Source organism: Opisthocomus hoazin, chromosome 13 (genome assembly GCF_030867145.1).
Source record: "Opisthocomus hoazin isolate bOpiHoa1 chromosome 13, bOpiHoa1.hap1, whole genome shotgun sequence".
Taxonomy (NCBI): domain Eukaryota; kingdom Metazoa; phylum Chordata; class Aves; order Opisthocomiformes; family Opisthocomidae; genus Opisthocomus; species Opisthocomus hoazin.
Window position 1 is genome coordinate 27,113,136 of NC_134426.1, and position 23,405 is coordinate 27,136,540.

Consider the following 23,405-nt stretch of genomic DNA (forward strand, 5'->3'; position numbering starts at 1 on the left):
GCATTACAGTGCCAGTATTTACATAGGGATGAAGTGTTCCCCTACGGCTCCTCCAGCGCGGCCGGGTCTAAGCAGGCTTTCCTCTAATCTCCACCACGGCTGGCTGCTGCTTCCAACTCTATTTTCCAACTCTATTTTCCCTTGAACAAACATATTGGTTGTGCCCACCGTCGAGAAGATCCCGTAGCCCGCTTACGGTGTGCTTTCCGTTTGTGGCATAGCTTGGTGGTGCCGGTGGACGATGCCGTGCAGGGGCTGCCTCCCGGCACCAGGCACGAGTGCCCCCCGGTCTCGTGTCACCGTGAAACCCCGACTATGTGTGGCTGCAAGGGATGGATTTGGGGGGAACGGGCAGAAACAGGGAGCGGCACATCTCGGGGGCATTTCGCCCAAAGCGCTTTTGACCACCAACAGCCACGGCTTGGGCTTGTCAGGGGAGAAGAAGCTGATGGCACCAAAGATCTTCCTTTCTAACTAAATTTTGCAACTAATTTCTGTCCGTTCCAAGTGCAAAAGCGCTCTGCGCATGTGGTGAGTCCCTTAAGACACAGTCCAACTTGCTGCCGTCTCCTTGGCTATATCCAGCGGGTCCCAGCTCCCTCCTGGGGCTTTGCTGACCTGGTCCCGGGTTCGTAGGTGGCTCCTTGTCTTCGTGGAAGCCCCTGAGCCCTGCCTGCTCCTCGGGGCTGCCTGGTTGCGGTGGTTTTGGGGATGCCCCACGGAAAAAGTGGGCTTGGACTGCAGTTCCTTGGGGCGGTGATTTATTCAAGGGCATCGTAACGTTCCTCTGGTTCATCCCATCTTTCGTGCATCCTCATCTCTGTCGTGCCCAGGCTGCGAGGTGACCAAGGTCTGGGCTTTCCCACCTACACGTTTTGTTTTTCCGTGGGCACAAAGATGGTGTTTTTTTAGGCTTCACAGAATCACAGAATCACAGAATAGTAGGGGTTGGAAGGGACCTCTGTGGGTCATCTAGTCCAACCCCCCTGCCGAAGCAGGGTCACCTACAGCAGGCTGCACAGGACCTTGTCCAGGCGGGTCTTGAATATCTCCAGAGAAGGAGACTCCACAACCTCCCTGGGCAGCCTGTTCCAGGGCTCCGTCACCCTCAGAGAGAAGAAGTTCTTCCTCATGTTCAGACGGAACTTCCTGTGCCTCAGTTTGTGCCCGTTGCCCCTTGTCCTGTCGCTGGGCACCACTGAAAAGAGCTTGGCCCCATCCTCCTGACCCCCACCCTGCAGATATTTGTAGGCATTTATAAGGTCCCCTCTCAGCCTTCTCTTCTCCAGGCTGAACAAGCCCAGTTCCCTCAACCTCTCCTCGTAGGGGAGATGCTCCAGTCCCCTCACCATCCTTGTAGCCCTCCGCTGGACTCTCTCCAGTAGCTCTTCATCTTTCTTGAACTGGGGAGCCCAGGCTTTCTGGCATTTCTCACACTTGACTGATCTTTTCCCACCTACAAGGCCAGGGATATCCCCCAGACTCCAACCTCAACGCTGGGGCACCAGGGCCGATGGTGGGATGAGTCGGCAGCAGCATCCCCTCTCCCCTTGGACAGCGATTCTTTATTTTCCCTGTTTTACTGTTTATCAGATGGGGTTTCCCTTGGCCAGTGACCCCCAGAAGGAGCACCATGGGATGCTCGTGCGTTGCTGCTGGGCTTTGCTTTCGTGGGGTTATTTATTACTGCATGGCTTTCTTACGCATCCGCGGTTGGAACGCTGTGGCTGAAACCACCTTATGATTGTATTTTTTTTAATCATCGTGGGGAGGCTGTTTCTGGATGCTGACTGATGGAAACATCTTATCTCCTCTAGTCAAAGCGTCTCTGCTTTGCGTGGTAATAAAATAGTCTGACACTTTGACACGAGTGTCAAACGCTTTTCCGACGACGCAAACAGCGGAGACTTGGATCTGGGTGCAAACTGGTTTCATTACAACAGACAGACCCCCCCCTTTCATCCTGCAAAGAAGAGAGGGGGTTTCAATCTGCGCGAAGTAGCAGCTGCTCGTAACGATTTTAAAAATAAAAATAAGAACAGAATACAATAATGGGAGAGTTAAGCTGTTATGTTGTGTTATAAACCAGCCCCAGAGCTGTGGAGTGGAAGAAGGGAGGGGTAACACCAACAGTATGAACGATAAACAGGAGAGAATCCTCTGAAAATAAAACAGAAATCTTCTCTTCTGGGAGATGGTCAGGTTTGTTTTTCCCAGTGTCTCAAGCCAGGACATCTTCAGAAATGCCTTTTCTGGAGAAAATGCATCTTGTTTTTCGTAAAAATGGCATTTTCTGTGAAAAAGAACCGCTTCTCCTATTAGCATTCTTTTTAATTTTCTCCTGGCCAAGCCTGGAGATCACAGAATCCCAGCATGGCAGGGGCTGGAAGGGACCTCTGTGGGTCACCCAGCCCAACCCCCTGCTCAAGCAGGGTCACCCAGAGCAGGCTGCACAGCACCGCGGCCAGGCGGGGCTGGAATATCTCCAGAGAAGGAGACTCCACAGCCTCCCTGGGCAGCCTGGGCCAGGGCTCCATCACCCTCAGAGGGAAGAAGTTCTTCCTCGGGTTCAGCTGGAGCTTCCTCTGCTTCAGTTTGTGCCCGTTGCCCCTTGTCCTGTCGCTGGGCACCACTGGAAAGAGTCTGGCCCCATCCTCCTGACACCCACCCTGCAGATATTTAGAGGCATTTCTAAGGTCCCCATATTTTCCGTCCCAGTTGGAGGGAGGAATCCCGCACAGACCCACACCCTGACAAAATTCTGCTCCATCACGAGCTCATCTTTGTCAACAGCTTTGAGTAGAAATGGGTAAAGCTGCTCCCTGGTGTAACTGTGTTGGCGTTAGGCTGGGCTGTGCCTGGGTTTGGCCCCAGTATCTCCAGTTCAACACAGCAGCTCCTTTTTTTCCTCTCTTGAGCGTCGGGTTTGTGCACAAACGCCCAGTGAGCAGCTGAAGAGAATTTACGGGGTGTACGGAAATTATTAGGCTACGGCAAATCCTGAGGTTTACGTGAAGGTTTGGTCTTCGTTCTCCAGGACAAGCGGTGTCAGCCCGGACGTTGCCTTCAGTCGTCTCGCTTCGGGAGTTTTGCTTTTCACTGTTTGCTTAGAAATCTTTTTTTCCTTCGAACCTCTTGGACGAGAGGATTGTTGTGGGTCCCTTCCAACTGAACGACCCCATCCCAGCCCCGATCCCCCGAGATATCGCTGCCCGGAGCCAGGATGCACGGAGGTGGTCATGTGTGGGCAGAAGCGCTTAATTTAGCGCCTCCTTAATTAGCACAGCAATTCCTGCCTGCGAAATCCTCCCAGGAGATGCTGTATTTGGAAGTGACGGGGGATTTGGGGCTTTTTTTTAGCCAGGGCATGTAGCTCGGTTTTAGATGCTTCTCAAGTCAAGTCGCGGTGGCTTCGTAGTAGTCGAGGAAAGAAAAGAAATCCCCCCAAAACTAGGAAGGCGCCGCGGTTTAGATGGTATCTCCCCACAGATGGAGTGACAGAATTTAGTACAAGGAGCTTTTGCGAGTTGCCCGGTCTGCGTCGGAGCGCGGGGAGCCTGCGTTTGAGATTAAAACTCACATTTCATTTTTATACACTGTGCTTAATCCAATAATGATTCCGTGTTACAAACGGCAAGAACATCTTTCAGCATAGTTAATCAGAAGAGACTTAATGCTGTCACTATTTATTAACCTTTGTTGAAAAGCAAGAAGTTTCCTTACTAATCTGTGATTGTTGCTCTTGTCAGGCTCCATCAAGTGCAAACCAGATTTGGCGTTTGTTCCAGCATGGAGGACGCTGCCGCGTTCCCCGCCGTCTGCCGCGTCCGACCCCCGTGTAGGGACGCGGTCCCGTACGGCGCAGGGGATGCTTTGGGTGCCGGGGGGCCAGGCTGGCTGATCCCCCGTCTCCCATCCCCATCCCTGCAGCTCCCGGATGGGGATCAACCTCCTCCGCTCCTCCAGCCGCACAGATCCTGGTGCTTGGGGCGAAGAGGCAGCTTTACCCCTCGCGGGGTTATTTTTTGACTGCCTGAGCCGTGGTCCTGCATCCAGCTCCCCCCCCAGCTCAGGGGTAGTTTGAGGCTGCAGGCTCCGGGCGTGGGGAGATGCTCTCCAGGCGTGGGGAGATGCTCTCCTGGCGTGGGGAGATGCTCTCCAGGCGTGGGGAGATCTCTCCTGGCGTGGGGAGATTCTCTCCTGGCGTGGGGAGATGCTCTCCTGGCGTGGGGAGATGCTCTCCTGGCATGGGGAGATGCTCTTCCGGCGTGGGGAGATGCTCTCCAGGCGTGGGGAGATCTCTCCAGGCGTGGGGAGATGCTCTCCCGGCGTGGGGAGATGCTTTCCCGGCATGGGGAGATGCTCTTCCGGCGTGGGGAGATGCTCTCCTGGCGTGGGGAGATGCTCTCCAGGCGTGGGGAGATCTCTCCAGGTGTGGGGAGATGCTCTCCTGGCGTGGGGAGATGCTCTCCAGGCGTGGGGAGATCTCTCCCGGCGTGGGGAGATGCTCTCCCGGCGTGGGGAGATGCTCTTCAGGCGTGGGGAGATGCTCTCCTGGCGTGGGGAGATGCTCTCCAGGCATGGGGAGATCTCTCCCAGCTTGGGGAGATGCTCTCCCGGCCGGGCGGCTCTGGGGCAGCAGCGTTGGTCTCCGATGATTTGCGGGAGGTTGAAATGGCTTCCAGCAGCTTCCCTAAAAGCTCAGGGGATCCCCCCACCCCACTGCCCGCGTCCGTGCCCGGGGGGAGAGGGTGTTGCCAGGCAGACCGAGGGGCTCAGGGTTTTTTTGCGAGGAAGCGGTGGCAGGGGCTGAGCCGAGGCGTGTGGAGGTGGCTTGTCCCCGCATCCGAAAATGCGTCCCTTGCATCCCGGCATGGCTCCCGTCCCTGGCAGGGGCAGGCGGTGGAACCGTGGCCCCGCGCTGGCATTCTCCAGGACGGGGGCTGGCGTGGAATTGCAACGCCGGTAGCCGAAATGTGGGTTTTGGGGAGGGTGGCGGCTGAGGTTACGTGTTTTTTTTGAAGCTCCGTGGTAATCAAAGGTCAGTGCCCGAAGGATTTTCAGCCTCCGATGTTCTCCCCCGTGTCTCCTGCTGCAGGGATGCCCGTGCTGGAATTGGCTTGTGGGAGCGCCTGGAATTAATGAGCCAGCTTGGTGCCGCGCAGAAATCGATGCTTCCCGCATTAATTGCGCTGTGTTCGAGCTCCGGCTTTTTATTCTGAGTTATGTAGTTACAGGGGGAGATGTCTCTCTTCGGCACGGCCCTCGGTCCCGTGGGAAAGGGGTCCTTCTCCCCGCGCCCGACCCGCCGGGCTGGGGGTGGCACGTCCCGTGGCACTGCTGGCCATGGGACAGGGATGCCGGAGCGGGGAAACCAAACCCACAGCAGAAATAAACCCCAAATCTCAGCTGCCTTCCCATGGAACTGGGCAAACGTAGAGTCTGCTGGTGATGAGCAGGCTGGGTGCCGGCGGCTTCTCCACCTCGAGACACGCGCCGAGGGCGCGTGTCTCGAGGTGGAGAAGCCGCTGGCACCCAGCTCTGATTTGCGACGGGAGATGGACGGGCAGGAGCGGGAGGTCTCTGCGGAAGACCTGCTGATGGCACCAAACTGGGAGGTGTGGTAGATACACCAGAAGGTTGTGCTGCCATTCAGTGTGACCTGGACAGGCTGGAAAGTTGGGCAGAGAGGAACCTGATGAGGTTCAACAAGGGCAAATGCAGGGTCCTGCACCTGGGGAGGAACAACCCCAGGCACCAGTACAGGCTTGGGGTGGACCTGCTGGAGAGCAGCTCTGTGGAGAGGGACTGGGAGTGCTGGGGGACGACAGGGTGACCATGAGCCAGCAGCGTGCCCTGGCTGCCAAGAAGGCCAATGGGATCCTGGGGTGCATCAAGAAGAGTGTGGGCAGCAGGGCGAGGGAGGTTCTCCTTCCCCTCTGCTGTGCCCTGGTGAGGCCCCATCTGCAGTGCTGTGTCCAGTGCTGGGCTGCCCCAGATCAAGAAAGATGAGGAGCTACTGGAGAGAGTCCAGCGGAGGGCTAAGAGGATGAGGAGGGGACTGGAGCATCTCTCCTCCGAGGAGAGGCTGAGGGAGCTGGGCTTGTTCAGCCTGGAGAAGAGAAGGCTGAGAGGGGACCTTAGAAATGCCTCTAAATATCTGCAGGGTGGGGGTCAGGAGGACAGGGCCAGACTCTTTCCAGTGGCGCCCAGCGACAGGACAAGGGGCAACGGGCACAAACTGAAGCAGAGGAAGCTCCAGCTGAAGATGAGGAAGAACTTCTTCCCTCTGAGTGTGACGGAGCCCTGGCCCAGGCTGCCCAGGGAGGCTGTGGAGTCTCCTTCTCTGGAGATATTCCAGCCCCGCCTGGACAAGGTCCTGTGCAGCCTGCTCTGGGTGACCCTGCTTGGGCAGGGGGTTGGGCTGGGTGACCCCAGAGGTCCTTTCCAACCCTGAACATTCTGTGATTCTGTGATTCTGTGAAGGCTGGCGTCTCCTTGCGAGTGGGTGTGCAGCAGCTTTTGCGTTTAATTACAAATTATTCTGCATTTAATCGCCAATTATTTGTGACTTCTGTAATCAAACCCGCATGTGGATGGAGGGGCAAAGTCCCTCAGCCTCTCGGGGCTTCAGGAGCTATTTCGGAAGAGCGAGCGTTGCTGAGATTTCTTATTTTTAGGCAGACTGAGCTCAGCCTGGGCACTCGGACAGGTGCAGTTATTTTACACGCAGCCACGAAGAATCCCACTTTGCTAATATCGCTAAAGCCGAAACATGGTATTTATATTTTTAGCAAATTGTTCTTGATGGTATTGATTTACATGTAGTGTAGTCCTTGCATGAATAGCTGCCATAAATCTGGAGGCATTTGTCATCCGCAATAGCTGCGAACTCAGTCAAATCCTTTCTTTGTGAGAGACGATTGCGGAGCTGGAACTGCAAGGTAGAGAGCAAAACGTAAACCATATTTTCTGCGAGCAGCTCAGGGTTTCTGCCAGCCAGCCCATTCGTCTCTGAGACGAGGTAAGGGTTAAGATAATTTTGCAAAATGAAAAAGCAGGGAATACATGACAGTAAATAGGATCTTTGATCCGACCTGTCGATACTGGGGATGGTGTCTGCCTCTGCCTCCCCTGCCTAGCTGGGGAAATTCACTGCCAGACTCGGTGGCTCCAAGCTTTTGCCCCTGGCTTTCCTCCTTGGTGCCGATGGGCAGCAGGGATGGGTGCTGGTTGTTATCGATACCGAGCCCGGCAGAGCCGGGCTTTGTGGACCCAGGGCTTACAAAAGTATTTTAAGTCTTGTTTGGTGTTTGCGAAACAGAGATCGTATGAAAAAACCCCCAGCCTGAGCCCTCACTGGTGCCAGACTGGAGGGCTGGGAGGTTTCTTCTTCTAAATTTAGCCATTTAAAGGAATATTATGGACTAGCCACTTGGGACTTTTAAAAAGGCTTTCACAATAACTCCTGAGAGCCGGACGCCTTTAATCCTGAACTTTAATTTAAAGTAAAGAAGTCTTTTCAACTCTCCTCTCTCCCCTCCTCCATCCCACTATTCCAGGCTGAGGTTCTTTCCAGCTTGCTTACGGAGCAAAGATGTGCTAAGCTCTTTTAATTTCTTAGGAAGATGTTTATTTTTTAATAGGAAGAAAATCAAGTCAACACTCGAGAGTACACACAACAGTTTACCACGATAGGAGGAATTAATCAGTCTAGAAAGTTCAAAATGTACAAAGAGGGAAGGGGGGGAAAAAAAAAAAGCGCCGACTGATCAAACACGAGGCTCTTCTCTGAGATGGGAAGATAAAAGCCTGATCCTCCGCCAGCTTTGCCACTACTGGCAGCCAGTGGGGTCAAGATATTTTTTGTTGTTGTTGTTACGGAAGGCTCGAGATAATTAACGTTGTTGAAAGAAGACCGTTGGGTTGGCGTCTAGCAGGCTAGCCCCCGAGTCTGGCATCTTGTGAAGCGGCAGCGAGCCGGGCGGGGGAACTGCCAGTTGAACGGAGCGATAAATACTACGGAGAGATAAAAAAAGCATTTGAAAAAAGGGGATGCGGCGCTGCTGTTGCTGGTCGAGCCTCCGCTCCCTGGCTCAGCGTCGTGTGCGGGTGGTTACGAGGACCGCACCAGTTTGGGGTCTTGGAAGAGGCTTCCTGGAGAGGTGGTCCATGCCCCGAGCCCGGTAGTGTTTAAGAGGCGTTTGGACAATGCCTGGAAGAATTTGCTTGAATTTTTAATCAGCCCTGAAGCGGTCAGGCAGTTGGACTTAGATGATCATTGGAGGTCCCTTCCAACTGGAAATACTCTATTCTATTCTAGCATCCGCCCGGTGTTACTGCTTTTGCAGGGCCAAATACCTGCAAGCTCCTCCTGGATCCTGGGAATCACTGGATGAGGCTGTGCAGACCCACTTGCTGCGTGCTTGATCTCTCTCGTCTCCTAAAGCTCGTTTGGATGCGTTCGTGTTAGATCTGCCCGCGCTAATGATCGATAGACGTATGGTCACCCAGGCTGTTTGTGTAGCTCTTCTATCAAAGCCCTGACAACACGAGATCAAGATGTGAGCAGGCAGGCTCATACATCGAACGCCATTTAAAAAGCGGGACGAATTAATTACCACCATTAATGACTGGGGAGAGACTTTAGGAAGCTTCAGCTGGTGGTGGGCAGAGAGGAACCTGATGAGGTTCAACAAAGGCAAATGCAGGGTCCTGCACCTGGGGAGGAACAACCCCAGGCACCAGTAGAGGCTGGGGCGGACCTGCTGGAGAGCAGCTCTGTGGAGAGGGACCTGGGTGTCCCAGTGGATGACAGGTTAACCATGAGCCAGCAGCGTGCCCTGGCTGCCAAGAAGGCCAATGGGATCTTGGGATGCATTAAGAGGAGTGTGGCCAGCAGGTCGAGGGAGGTTCTCCTCCCCCTCTGCTCTGCCCTAGTGAGGCCCCATCTGGAGTCCTGTGTCCTGTTCTGGGCTCCTCAGTTCAAGAAAGATGAGGAGCTACTGGAGAGAGTCCAGCACAGGGCTACCAGGATGAGGAGGGGACTGGAGCATCTCTCCTATGAGGAAAGGCTGAGGGAGCTGGGCTTGTTCAGCCTGGAGAAGAGGCGGCTTCGAGGGGACCTAATAAATGCTTACAAATATCTGCAGGGTAGGTGTCAGGAGGACGGGGCCAGACTCTTTGCAGTGGTGCCCAGCGACAGGACAAGGGGCAACGGGCACAAACTGAAGCAGAGGAAGCTCCAGCTGAAGATGAGGAAGAACTTCTTCCCTCTGAGGGTGACGGAGCCCTGGCCCAGGCTGCCCAGGGAGGCTGTGGAGTCTCCTTCTCTGGAGATATTCAAGACCCGCCTGGACAAGGTCCTGTGCAGCCTGCTGTAGGTGACCCTGCTTGGGCAGGGGGTTGGACTGGATGACCCACAGAGGTCCCTTCCAACCCCAAACATGCTGTGATTCTGTGATTCTGTGTTTTGGAGCCCTCCAGCAGGAGATGAACCGAGTAGGTGGTATCTTACGGTGCTTCGTCGCTGATGTTTCGGCTCGCGTCTGGGATCCTGCGGTCCACGGTGCCCATCCGTATGAGACCGATCAAAATTTGTAGGTTGTGATGAGTCCCCGCAGATCTGGCAGGGAATGGACCTGGGGAAAAGATATATCTAAATGCCCTTGTTTAGATATATCTTTTCCCCAATCCCTTGGGTCCTGCATCAGCAAACTCTCTCCAACACCCCTGGCCGAGCATCCTTGCGGGATGACGCATGACCGATGGGCTGTGACGGTCCCCAAACGTCCCGCCAGCGCACCGGGGCTGCGTCAGCATCAGCACAGCTGAGCGGTCACGGCTGGATTTACCCCCCTCCCGCTCCTTGTTGAAGATTGCGTTAATTATGGTTATTTTTTAATTGCTTTGGGGGTATTTCTGGCCTTTCCCAGCCCACTTCGAAGGAGCCGAGGTGGCACAGTTGATCATCCCATCCTCCGCTGCCTTTTCTATTCCAGTTATTTATTAGGCAGCATAACCAGAATTGCTCTCAGACAGGACTTGTCAGCTATAAAAGACACTGGCAAATTTTATTAGTTGACAGAAGGGTGGGGGTTTTTTTTTTTCCCTCCTGAAAATATTAAAAAGTCATTTTAGTTTAGAAACCTAATTTTAATTTAGTTAGGTTTTAATTTAATTTAGGTTTTAAATTCATTTTCCGGCAGAACTCAATTTTTCAAGCGTAATTTGATGCCGTCAGTGGCTATAATGTTTAATGTCCTCCCTATAAATTGTGAGGATGGCTTTGAGATGATTTACAGGATTCAGGGGGATAAAGCCATCCCCTGGCCCCGCGTGTGGGAGAGGCTGGAGACAAAATGGTTTGATTGTGGCAGCCGCAGCAGCCGGTGCTGTTACCTACAGAAAGATGGGAAAAACCTTAATTTTCCTCCCGGCTCAACCCTGGCTGGGTGCAGATGGGAAGAGAGACGGGGTCTGGGCTGGGTGGGGATGCGCCGGGGATGTTCCTGGGTGTTTGCCCTCTGCCTGTCTCTGCGCTGGGATGAGGGGGGACCCCAGTGGGGGCAAAGGGGGTTGCCCCACAGACCCATCCGCTTTCCAAAAAGTGAGCAGGACCCTTTCTGGGCGCGGAGGCAGGCAGCGAGCTGACCGCCCGGGGGGTTGAAATCGGGCCAGACCCTTGGAAAAGACGGCGCAATTGCATAAAATACCCGCCCGATTTCATCCATCTGAGCGTTGCATCTAATTAGTGGATTAGAGAAGTCTTCAGACCATGTATCGAACATTATAAATGAGGATAAGATGATTCTGGTAATGGCTTAATAAAACAGAGGAGGTAGTTGAGGCTGTCTGCATGCAGGTTTGGGTCGAGGCCAGATCAATTTGGCAGAGGAGGAGAAACCCCTCGGTGCTTTCGAGAGCGTGGCCATGGGCAGGGCTTGATTTTCCTCTTGGTTTTGGCTTCTGAGTAGCGGCGGTTGGCTCCCCTCTCGTTATCTGGGGGATGCTCCGGCCCCGGGGAGTTCTTGCCTGGTGGAAGATGTTCAGTTTTGTGGAAAGAAGCGTCCAAGCTGTGCGTTCATGGGTGGGAAGGGAGCATCTCCCAACGTGGGGTTTGGGGAGCCCGGCAGTGTCTGTGCCTGCCCGGGCATCACCGGCGGGCGGGTGGTTTTGGCCACGGGTCGGTGCAGCCGTATCTTGTCTCATAATGAAGTTTGCAGTTGTGGTTTTGCCCTGGTGGGACCCAAGATGTGGGTGCTCAGGGAGCAGATGTGATCCTGGCTCATGCCGCAGATGCTGCTCACGTCTTCAAACTCACCATGGGCCGTGGAAACTCATGGAAGTTGCAGTCTCTTCCCAGAGAAGGTTGGTGGGAAGGAGAGGAGGGGTCTGTGTTGGCTGTTCAGACTCCAAATACACCAGTCCGGGCCAAGCGTGCGTTTCTACGGGTGCTCCTGGGTCGCTGTGCTGGGCAACGGGCTCCATCCTGGGGGGTGCAGATGGAAGGAGAAAGCTCATCCACATGGAGAGGTTCAGCCTTAGACCAGAGAGATGCTGAGACCTCCAACCTTGGAGGTCTTCAGAGCTGACCGAGACGTCGCCCCAGGCAGCGGGTTGGGCAGGAGCCCTCTGGCCGTCCCTCCTGACCGGTGCCGATGCGGAGTGGGGTGCGCTGCCGGCTCCTCAGCTGTTGGAGAACCACCAGCCCGTTGTACATCCCACCGGTGAGCCCCACGGCCTTCAACCCCAGAGGCCCACCCCACGTGCCGTTGGGCAGGGAGTCCTGTCCCCCCGCGCCTGGCTTCCTCAGGGCTGAGGCTTGTCCTCAGTGTCCACCCCCCTCAGTAACGCTGGATTCCTGTGGTTAATTTTAACCCAATTACCAGAGGTGTAAGCATTTTAAGAGATATTCCACAAAGTTTCGTGAAAATGGGCTGTTAGGCTGCCAGAGAGCAACACCGTAAATGGTTGTGGTCCATGGAGAGAGGGGATGCGAGCGTGGACGTTGTATTAGACCCTGGAGAATCCACATGGGAGCTGTCTGCCATAGCCTGGGCCATGTCACCATCCTCCAGTGCCACCATCCTCTACAGTTTCTCCTGGTGTCCCCACGCTGACTTAGGGCTCCTGCGTGGTCCAGACGCTGCACGGAGGGGTCTCACCACACCAGTGCCCCCCGCGTTTGATCCCAAGGCTGACGTGCCGGCGCCAGGGCTGAAATCCCAGCGCCCCGCCGGGGTGCCCGTCTCTCCCGGCGAGATGCCATCGCCGCCCGGCGTCCCCCAGGTTGTCATGGTTACTGACGCATGGGACCCCAGAGACCCGGCTGGGAATTAATGGCAGCCCAGGATAAAGGATTCCTGTCTCGGCCGAGCTGATGGATTACGTTGATGTGCCATTTGTCATAGCGTAATTGTTCTGGCAAATGGAATACCCACTAGTATAAACATCGGGCTGCTTTGCTAATAAAACTGAAAATAGGAAGAGAAAGGATGATGCAGTGTTATGGTCAGTTAAAGAGACACCGCCTCCGCGCCGGCACGGGGGGCTTCTGCCTGGAAACCCGCCCCGTCCTCCCGTCTTCGTCCGTGGACAACGGCGGGACCCTGGTGGGACCCTGGTGGGAAGTGGCTGGGCTTGTTCAGCCTGAAGAAGAGAAGGCTGAGAGGGGACCTAATAAATGCTTATAAATATCTGCAGGGTGGGTGTCAGGAGGATGGGGCCAGGCTCTTTCCAGTGGTGCCCAGCGACAGGACAAGGGGCAACGGGCACAAACTGAAGCAGAGGAAGTTCCAGCTGAACAGGAGGAAGAACTTCTTCCCTCTGAGGGTGACGGAGCCCTGGAACAGGCTGCCCAGGGAGGCTGTGGAGTCTCCTTCTCTGGAGATATTCAAGACCCGCCTGGACAAGGTCCTGTGCAGCCTGCTCTGGGTGACCCTGCTTTGGAAGGAGGGTTGGACTGGGTGACCCACAGAGGTCCCTTCCAACCCCGAACATTCCGTGATTCTGTGGCTGCGGCCGGGGCAGCGCTCGGCAGCGCTTTGCCCATCGCTGCGGGGCTGGAGGTGCCTGTGTTTGGGGGGGCCGGACACCTTCCTCACCCCCCCGAATGGGCAGGTGGGGAGCTGGGGACCCCCAGGGTGCCCACGCCGGGGGCTGAGCCCATCCCTCCCCCTGGCTTTAATTGCCTTGCGAGAGGCTAACGAGGGCTGTGGCACGTTGGGCGTCCGAGGGGGCTGCTCTCACCTTGGCGGGGCTTTAGAGATGGGGGGATTTATGGTGCGGTGGGCGCCTGCCCCCGCGTGCCACCCCCTCCCCTTGTTCTGGGGGGCACCAGGGTCTCGGGGAGCAGCCGGTGCCCCGACCCCGGGGTAGTTTTGCTTTCTGACTAATCAGCCCATGGATTAGGAGCCCAGCGGGGATTTCAGCCGGGGCTGAATTGCTCGTCCGGCGAGGGGTCCTGGCGCTGGCTCCGTGGCGGAGGTGCTGGAGGGGGGGTGGGAGATCTGGTGGGACCCTCCGTGACCGCGGGGTGATCCAGTGCATCGCGGGGTGATCCGGTGCATCATCCCGGCAGCCGCAGCTCGGCTGGGCGTCGGGTCATGACCACCGTGCCCGTGGTTCGGAGGCCAGGACCGTCTCATCCCTGCCTTCTCCCATTTTTCTGGCGTGAAAAGCTGCAGGGATGAGGAGGAGGAGGAAGAGCAACCTCCCTCGGCGCAGCCTCCGCAACCCCCTCCTAAATCCTGGGGCCGTTCAGAGGCATCGTGGCTTATACAGTCATATCTCCAAATGTTTTTAAAGTTTCTGGTTGACCTGATTCCTAGAAAAAAAAAAGATAAGCACCCTTTCTGTGTTTGCAGTCATATGTAATTTTTATCTCTTGACCTTTAAACGTAAGCAGCAGTAAAATGAAGAACTATGGCAGTCATTTAACACCCTGCCTGTACTAACTGGTTTCTGCCTGTGAGCCGTGGTTTTAAATTGGCTAATGCAGAATACTTGCAGAGCTAATAATAATTCAGATTACTCCTGTCAGCTATTCCGGTTTCATGGGTAATTTAGTAGTTGAATAAATTTTTAAAAAAATTCATTCTTTCCCATGCACTGTTATGAATCAGGAGATGGTTTACCATTGGCAGCAGTAACTGTAAGAAGATTTAAATTGCTACTGAAAAGGATTTGAGTGAAGGTAATGTTTTATAATGTTCTAAGCCATATGCACTACTTTCAGGCCTCATCAGTTTTACATTGATTCCTAGTGAAGTGTTTAATTGCATCATGAATGCAATATAATTCAGTTCTTTTTGCTAATATGGTATATATCTCAGAGTGATCTACAGCGCTGACAGTGAAGGCGCAGGATTTTCTTCGGATTTGAAAAGAGGCGTCCGTGGGTGTGTTTGCACGCGTGTATCTGCGCGGGGCCGGGAGCTCTGCGCTTGGGGTGACCTCTGGGCTCTGAGAGCAGCCGACCCTCGCGGGGTGTCTGCGTGGGCATCGGCAGGTAGCGGGGCTGTGATATATGTGTCTATATATAGACACGCATATATATTTATATATATATATATAAAATATTTATCTATAAAATGTGCTGATTTTACAAGGTGACTGCTGTGCGAGGGGCGGCTCTGCTCCGGCCCCGGTGCTGTCGCCGTCCTTCCCATGGCGGGCGATGACGTCTGGGTCGGAGGCGTGGGCCTGCTGCTGTCGGGTTAAAAGAAACGCGCTCTCATGTTAACGCGAAGACAATTTATTTGAGTCCATAAAAGAGCTAATCAGGGATGCGGCAGATCGCCGGCTGTCACCCGGCCGCTCTACGCCAGCAGCGGGCTCCGGAGCCTCTCATCGTGACGTGAAGCCCATTCCTGTCCCGCTGCCAAGCGCACGGAGCCCTGCGGGATCGGCTCCCGGGTCTGTGCCCGCCGGTGGCCCTGGGCTGGCCCTGGTGCCCTCCCTGGTCCCTCTTCACCCCACGGGGCAGGGAGCTTCCCTGTCCTCCCAATCTCCCTCTCGCTGCTTGTGCTCGTTGTAACTTCATCAGCTAATTAAGGACCGGACCCTGCAGAGCCATCCTGATGGGGAAACTGAGGCAGGCTCAGTGCTGGCTGGGGTGTTCCCACGGGACGGTGCCGGCTCTCGGCTGCAGCGGAGCGAGCATCCCATCCACCTGCCTGCATCCCGCTGTCTGCTCGGCTTGGAGTTCCCAAATTGCCGCCGCTTTGCCGGGAGAGGAGCGCTGCCCTGACCGTGCCCTCGGCGGGGACCTCTGCTCAGCACCACGGGGCTGGGGGGTTTCGGGGGGAGGTCGGTGAGAGCAGGATGCAGCCCCAGGTTTGGAGCGTTCCCGCTGGAGGCTGCTCCGCGGCCGCGGCGCTCCCCACCCGGCTCTGTGCGATGTCGAAGTCGCTAACGTGATTATGCTGATATATCGTATTAGGGAAAATGAATACTAATTCAATACAAACTACTAATTCAGTAGAACAGAAAATTGCTGAGAGAATAGAAAATTGCTGAGCGTGCCGAAGCTGGGCGTTGCTGGAAGGAGACGCGCTGCCTGCCTCTCTCCGCGCTGGAGCCGTTCGCCGCGGCGGTCGGTGGCACGGTCGGCCGGGGCGGTGCGGAGCGTCCCTGGGTGCCCGGGGAGCGGCTCCGCAGACGGCTCTGCCGAGGAGCTGGGGTGAGAAACCCCCGTTTGCTTTTGAGTCTGAAGCTCGCGGCCGGGGATCGGGAGATGTTAGCTGGGAACCGCGGGAGAGGCGAAGCGGGAGAGCGGGGGGAACCGCGGGAGAGCAGGGAAATGGCTCCAGGTGCTGGAAGTGAGAGGGCCGGAAAGCTGGCGTGGGAGGGTGAGCCTCTGTCTGTCCCAGCCCCGTGGAGCCAATGCTTAAGATGTTTGCTGCTTCTGACGCGTGCATCGTATGTCACAGAATCACAGAATGTTCGGGGTTGGAAGAGACCTCTGTGGGTCACCCAGTCCAACCCCCTGCCCAAGCAGGGTCACCCAGAGCAGGCTGCACAGCACCATGTCCAGGCGGGGCTGGAATATCTCCAGAGAAGGAGACTCCACAGCCTCCCTGGGCAGCCTGGGCCAGGGCTCCGTCACCCTCAGAGGGAAGAAGTTCTTCCTCATGAAGGAACAGCCTGTGCAATAGGAGGAGTGTGGGCAGCAGGGCGAGGGAGGTTCTCCTCCCCCTCTGCTCTGCCCTGGTGAGGCCCCATCTGCAGTGCTGGGTCCAGTGCTGGGCTCCCCAGTTCAAGAAAGATGAGGAGCTACTGGAGAGAGTCCAGAGGAGGGCTGCGAGGATGAGGAGGGGACTGGAGCATCTCTCCTATGAGGAGAGGCTGAGGGAGCTGGGCTTGTTCAGCCTGGAGAAGAGAAGGCTGAGAGGGGACCTTAGAAATGCCTACAAATATCTGCAGGGTGGGGGTCAGGAGGACGGGGCCAGACTCTTTCCAGTGGTGCCCAGCGACAGGACAAGGGGCAACGGGCACAAACTGGAGCAGAGGAAGCTCCAGCTGAAGATCAGGAAGAACTTCTTCCCTCTGAGGGTGACGGAGCCCTGGCCCAGGCTGCCCAGGGAGGCTGTGGAGTCTCCTTCTCTGGAGATATTCCAGCCCCGCCTGGCCGCGGTGCTGTGCAGCCTGCTCTGGGTGACCCTGCTTGGGCAGGGGGTTGGGCTGGGTGACCCACAGAGGGCCCTGCCAACCCCCACCATTCTGTGATTCTGTGATTCTGTCTCCCGGTCCCACGCGTGCACCTTCAGATGCGATGAACGTGGCTGGTTTTGGAAATGCCGGGTATCTGCCCAGTTCAAAGAGAGCTGTAACTGGGCCACGCGATGTTTCTGTACTAATATGGTAGGAGAGTCTTATTGTATTAGCAATTTCCCGTCAGATCATGTCATATTAGTATTGTATTGTATTAGTATTTGTTTTCACTAATGTGATGTGAAAGTTGCTAATATGATAAGACTCCTGCATTGTATTAGTGAAAACAAATATTAATATGATAGGATGGAAAATAGCTAATAAGAAACTAAGTTGCTAATCTGACGTGATGGATCTCCTAAAGGAATTGGTTGTAGCTTTCCTGTACTTTTCCAGAACCACCTTCAACCTTCTCGGGGGGGGGATGGGGAGGCAGCGGCGTGCGGCGCTGGTGGGTTTTAAAGGGGTGAATCCACCCGGAAAGCAAGAGCATCTTTTTTGGGCTTAAATCCAGGCTTTCGTTGGGCAGGGGAAAAAAAAAAATCCCGTACATATGGGAAAGCCCTTTCCCAAGGGTCCTGGGGGAAGCTGATCCCTGGAAAACTGGAGCAGATATGTATTTAGGGGGAGCAGAGCCGTTCCTCCAGCGGGCTGGAGGCTGCCCCAAGCTGCGGTTACGGTCTAACAGCGACGCGACGTAACCAACAGTTTCCTAATTTTATTTTATTTTTTTTTTTCCCCCCCCAGCCACCGGAGCAAAATATCCTTTTCTGACACGGAGAGCCAGGGTAGGTGAACCAGAGCTAAGTAAAAATAAGCATTAAACAATTACTGGAATTTAGGTTTATTTAAAAAATCAGCAGGGTTGAGGGAACGAGCCGCCTATTAGCGGGGAAAAAGCTATCGGGCTTTTTCACGACGCGCTGTTCCTTGGCGGAGGCTGGGAGTCGGGCTGCGCGCGCGGTGGCAGCCCCGGGTGTTATTGATTAAAGATGATGGAGCAGCAGCGCAATTATATCACAGTTTGCGCTCGCCGCGGTGCTACCGTTGGCCTCTCATTTGTCTGTCGGAGATTGGTTTGTTTGCCTTGCCCTTCCCCGGGTGCCGCTGGGCGCTCCGACGGGTCGGGTCCCCCCGGTGCCGGCCGCGGATGCTCGGGGCGGTCGGACTTGGTCTTGGTGGCGAAAATATTTTGAATCGCTTCTCATCCCCTTGGTATTTTGGAATTCTCTGGAGATATTCAAGCCCCGCCTGGACAAGGTCCTCTACAGCCTGCTCTGGGTGACCCTGCTTGGGCAGGGGGTTGGACTGGGTGACCCACAGAGCTCCCTTCCAACCCCTGCCATGCTGGGATTCTGGGATTTAAGGGTGATTCTGAGCTATCAACCGCATCCATGCAAATAATAAGGGAATATCGTATTTTGGGAGGAATTGAGCTGTCCGGGGCGGATCCGCGGCGGCACTCGCCCTGCTCCGGAGCATCCCAAATTTCCCCGCGGTTGGGGCGGATCCAGCCCTGCGCGGCTGCAGCCGGCGCTCGGGGTGCCGGAGCGGGCAGAACCGCGGGGAAGGGTGGGTTGAAAGCGTTTCTAGAAAATTCTGCGCGGGTATTGAGGCCGACCTAGAGGCGATGGGAGCGGGCTGCGCGGCGCGCGGGGAGCGTGCATCTTCCAAACAGTCTATAGTGCAATCAATTCCGTATATCCCTAGTGAAACAGCAACATTTATTTAACGTCTTCTCGAGAGCAGCTGAGTTTTATCACAAATCACATTCCATTTCTATTCAGCGGGGACCCCTTGAAGGCTAAAACGCACTTACTTTCCTCCGAGGAAGTTTACCAATTCTTCAATAAAAGCCCCATTTGCCTCCGGATGTCAGATTGACGCGTTTATTGAATATTAAACATTTGCTGGTTGCTTGTGCGACTTCATCCGCTGCCCTGAGAAGTCGTTCGGGGAAGGATGTCTCAAAGTCGCGGTGGAGGCGTGTTTATGGACGGACAGCGGGTCTGGAATCCGCTGGTTTGTCCCGTTTGGTGGCTCCGTCCTCGGAGCAGCCCTTTCCTCCGCCGTCTCTCAGCAGTAACCGTGTTTGGCTCTGATTATTCCAAAGGATTTTCCATGGAGAAAGGCTGTTCCGTGCCGGGTGCCGGTCGGGGTTGTGCCGGGTTGTGAGGGATGCGCTTTTCTAACCCGGAGTCATTCCAGCTAATTAGCAGGAGGTCCAATAAAGCAAGTTTTTCTTTTATCACTGTTACTAAGTGCTGTTGTAAATCAATTAAAATGTATTCTAGTAATTCTGTTTTTCCTCGGCGACGCTGTTTGAGGAAATAGCGAGCCATTAGCGGTGGTTTGTGTATGTTTGTGGGGGGAGATCGAACCGGTGCTGTCGAGCTCGGCGCCCGGCGAGGAGGGCGGGAGCGTGCCCTGTCCCACCGTCTGCCCGCACGCCGGGGGAGTTTCTGCCTGTTTATCTGAAGAAAGGTGAAGGGATTTGGAAGGTAATTTCGTTCCTTGAAGCGTGGGTATTCCTTCCCGTGGTTATCCCGATTATTCACTGTGAGAGGTGGAGCTGCGTCCTTCGAGCGCGTTCCCGGAGGTGATTTTGGGGAGTATAACCTCAGGAGGGTGCGAAACCGAGGTGTCGTGGCCCAGCACCTTTCGGTCCATTCCCTGGAGGCATCACAGCCTCTGTGCGGTGGGAAAAACCTCGGTGGCCGGAGGAGAAAATTTGCCAGGAGCGAAAAATCGGGGCTTCAACCCTTTCTGCAAGCCATCATGAGGTGGTGGAGTCTCCTTCTCTGGAGATATTCCAGACCCGCCTGGACAAGGTCCTGTGCAGCCTGCTCTGGGTGACCCTGCTTCAGCAGGGGGGTTGGACTAGATGACCCACAGAGGTCCCTTCCGACCCCGAACGTTCTGTGATTCTGTGATTCTATGTATCTGTACCCACCTTTTCTCTTCTTTAATTCACATTATTTGCAGTAGAATTTACAAATGTGGGCCGGCTTGCCTTGCTTTAGGGATGATTTCTCCCAGTCCGCTGGCTAATTGGGGCCGCATCGTTAGACGGGAGGTGGCTGCCGGGTGGTTTCGCTGGCTCTTGAACATCAGCGGAGCCCGAGCGGCCGTTGGCTGACGGCCAGCTCGACGTCTCCAGGAAAGGCCAACCTGGAAGGGGCTGCTAAATCCCGTACGGAGACGAGCATCCTCCCTGCCGTGGGCTGACCCTTCGGCCCCATCCAGGATTTATTCTGGCAGCGTTGGGGGAAATGTCCCCAAGCCACCCCGGCCCATCGGCCGTGCTTACGAAGAATTAACTTGTTAAATTAATACTTTGAGCACCGGGATGGGGCTGAACCATCTTTTTTTTTTTCTTTTTATTTTTTTGGCTAATGTTGCCAGCAGGAATAAGGAGCGGTCAATTTGAGATTTAGGGGTTGCTTGGTTGTTTTTAAGGATTTAACTTGGTCCCTCCTCTGGAGCAAGGCGGCTCTTGCGGGCTGCAGGATGGGGGTCTGGCTTTGCCATGGCTGCGGTTCCATCTCCGGACGCTGAATTATCATGCCGTTGGGAAATGATTATAATGGGTTGGGAAATTAAGCTCTCAGGGCTGAGACGCCCCGAATTGTCCCAAATGGGAGAGCAAACGGTGTGCAGAGGAGCCAGCCCGTCTTCGCAGCAGAGGCACATTTTTCGGGGTGCTTGTCCATCTGAATTTATAAAAGGAGCTGGTGTGGTAAATGTCACCGAAACGGAGCTCCAGTAAACATAGCTCATCTGGAGGGCGTAATAAAAATAATATACGGCTGCCTCCCGGCAGCTCCCGTCTCGCTGCCGGCCGGGAGGAGAAGCCCCTTTGCCAGGGATCCCGCTGCCGGCACGACCCTCGTCCCCGGCAAGAAACACCCGAAAGCGGCTCCCGGCACAAAGAACCTTCCCAGCGCACCGAGAGGCTCTTCTTTATGGGCGAGGGAAAGCGTTTCAAATGCTTAGAGGGAATAAACAGCTTTTAATGAAGTTACATTGCCACATAATGGGCATCATAAAATTGCCTTCATAGTACAGGGTCCCAGGATGGCTTTTATTATCGACTGAGCAGGAATCCTGTCTGTAAAGCTCCGGCAGCTGCAGAGAGGAGAATGCAAAGTCTTCTTAAATTACCCGATTGAAATAACCGGCGAATATTCCGCTTTGCCGCGTTGTGGAAGGCAAAGCTGCCTTTGGGGTGGTCTGTCAGACCTGGTTTGCGGCTTCTGAAGAACACAGGAGTTTCACTGCAGCAAAACAGATGTTCATCTTGTTTCTCTATCGGCTGTTTGATGAGAAATTTATTGCTCTTCTGCTGGGCTGGAGCTCCTCCGCTGCGGAGTCTATTAGGCAGCCCGGGAGCTGGCGGGGAGCCAGGGAAGCCGCGTTTTGATGAAACCCATGAAAAAGCCTCGGCGCGGAAGGCGCCAGTAATAATGCGTCGGCTAGACTCTTCGGATCGGGCGATTGATTGCCCGTGATTTGATTTATTGATCAATACCCTCCAATTCAGCGTCTGAGAAGCTGAACTAATCTTGAACTGCTGCGAACATCTCTTGCCTGGTGGAGAATTAGAGCTGATAAGGAATGTATGAAAGGAATCTGAGCTTATCTTCATCACGCAGCGCCCCGGCGCTGCCTGCGCCGGGCGGGAGTGGATGTGTGCAGAACACAATCACCAGGCAGAACAGAGCAGATCTATAAATTGATGGAATTCAAAGCCTCCAGCATCGATTACCGTTATAACAAACAGCGGCGCGCTGAATGTCTGATTATTTTTAGACAAAGATTCTGTGCTCTCAGCAGCAATTTTGCTGATGCTGTCACTGTGTCAGATGTCTGTTGTTGATTGCAATTAGATGCGAGACCAAAAAAAAAAAAAAAGAGATTTTAAAACTATCTCTGCCTATAGTTTTATTTCCACTTATTAAATCTCCTCCTTTGTTTGCCTCCTCCTAATGTCTGCAGCTGGATGAAATATTGCATTACCAGAAGAGATCTCTTATATTCAGCTGGGTATAATCACTTTACAGATCATTGGATTATATCTGATATGGTTCAGATAATCCTGGGGAAATGTGGGACATTTCCTCTGCCTTGGTTAAATGCGCCCTGCTTTAGGGTTTCGAAAGCGAATCTGCATAACATTTGGGTTGCTGAAGCAGGTCTGCCACCCTCCCGATGATCTAATGCTATTAAAACACTAATCAATTCCCCGTGACGTCAGTCCGCGTTCCTGCCGGTGCCGAGCGCTGGGTCCAGCGTGGATTTATCCTGTCCTTTTTAAACGGCTTTGGGAGCATCAGTTTTAATGGTTTAAGGAGTGGATACCCTGGAGCAGCGCGGGGGTGCGGGGAGCGCGGCACGCCGGGCGCCGCGGTTCGGTTCGCCGCGGTTCCGCGTGCCGGCAGCCCGCGGTTGCCACGTGCCTCCGTCGGTTCGATGCTTTCCCGTTTCTCTCAGGTTTGTGGTCCCGTGTTCGGGGCCGGTGGGGGCTGCAGGAGCGGCTCTGCCGGCGGAGCATGGCGGGCAAAGGGCCATTACTGAGATGGCTTTTCCCGGTGGAAACCTCCTCGAAGCCCAAATCCATGGGACTGTGGGTCCGTGCGGGGATGCAAAGGTGTCGGGATAGGGGGGGTCCCTGGGGAGCCCCATTGGACCCGGCTGGGTTCGTCCAGCTGGGCGCTGGGCTGTCTCTCCGCACCCCACGGTGATGCCGGTCCGGGATATTTGAGGAATTTCAGGTCTTTATTCCAACCCACGCGGGGGGACGTGGGCTTTGCCGTGCGGCGCGGCGGTGGCCGTGGCCCTGGCCCTGACCTGGCCGCCGGGCGAGCGGGAGGTCACCTCTTGAACGTGACCTCATCTTGCGCAGACACGCGCGGCTCCGGGGCTTGATGGAAAAATGCACGGCGGCCGAGGAGTTATGTGCTGCTGGCAGCTGGTGTTTTCTTTCTTGGGGAAATCTAATATATTGATTAGCTTTCTTCAGAACAGCATCAATAAAGCGTATAATGGCATGGCTGGTGCCTGCGGCGTCTTCTCCCCCGGTCTGAGCCCCCCTGGAGCCGGGAAGGACCTCGGCTGCTCGGTGCCAGGCTCCGTCTCCCGCCGGCTGCTCCTCCCTTTCCTGGCAGCCGCGGGCCTGGCGAATGCGCTTGGCCAGACACCCTGGTCCTCTGCAGGGGGGTTATCTGGGCAGCCTTCCTCCTCCCCTCCTCCTCCTCCTCCCATCCTTGCCTCCATGGTACGGCTGCCGCCGGCGGCTTTGGTTCAGTCGACTCCGGCGTGGAGGCACTTGGCCAAACCCCGGCAGATATCTCCGGTGTCCCGCTGCGCCGTGGGGCACGGCTGTGATGTGCTCCTGTCCCGGTCGTCCCCATCCCCGGGCAGCGAACGTCACCCGCAGAGCCGCCGTCACCCGCGGCGGTGGCACCCATGGTGGTGGACCGAAGCAAGGCTGGCGGGGGGGGCTCGTTGCCCCCTGCTCGGGTCCTGGGTCCCTTCCAGGAGCACAGGGATGCTCTGCCCATGCCACCACGGTCCCCGGCGCCTTACGGACCCTCCGGCTGCACCCGGCTGCGTGGATTGCTGCTCCAGCCCCGCGGTCACAGACGAGGAAGATGGGAGGAGATACCTTTTCCATTAAAGTGTCTTAA

General features: G+C 55.3%; 1 protein-coding gene across 3 annotated transcripts in view; it reads left to right on the forward strand.

The window, feature by feature from the left end:
• The window catches only part of CUX2 (cut like homeobox 2), a 75,038-nt gene that overhangs the window by 15,656 nt on the left and 35,977 nt on the right, over positions 1-23,405 (forward strand). Inside the window, exon 1 of one of the 3 annotated variants that reach the window (XM_075434790.1) lies at positions 17,492-17,504. The exons of the other annotated variants lie outside the window; for them this stretch is intronic. The gene's annotated coding sequence lies outside the window, so the exon portion shown is untranslated. Of the gene's footprint in view, positions 1-17,491; positions 17,505-23,405 lie in introns of those variants that run through there. 3 annotated transcript variants of the gene reach the window in all.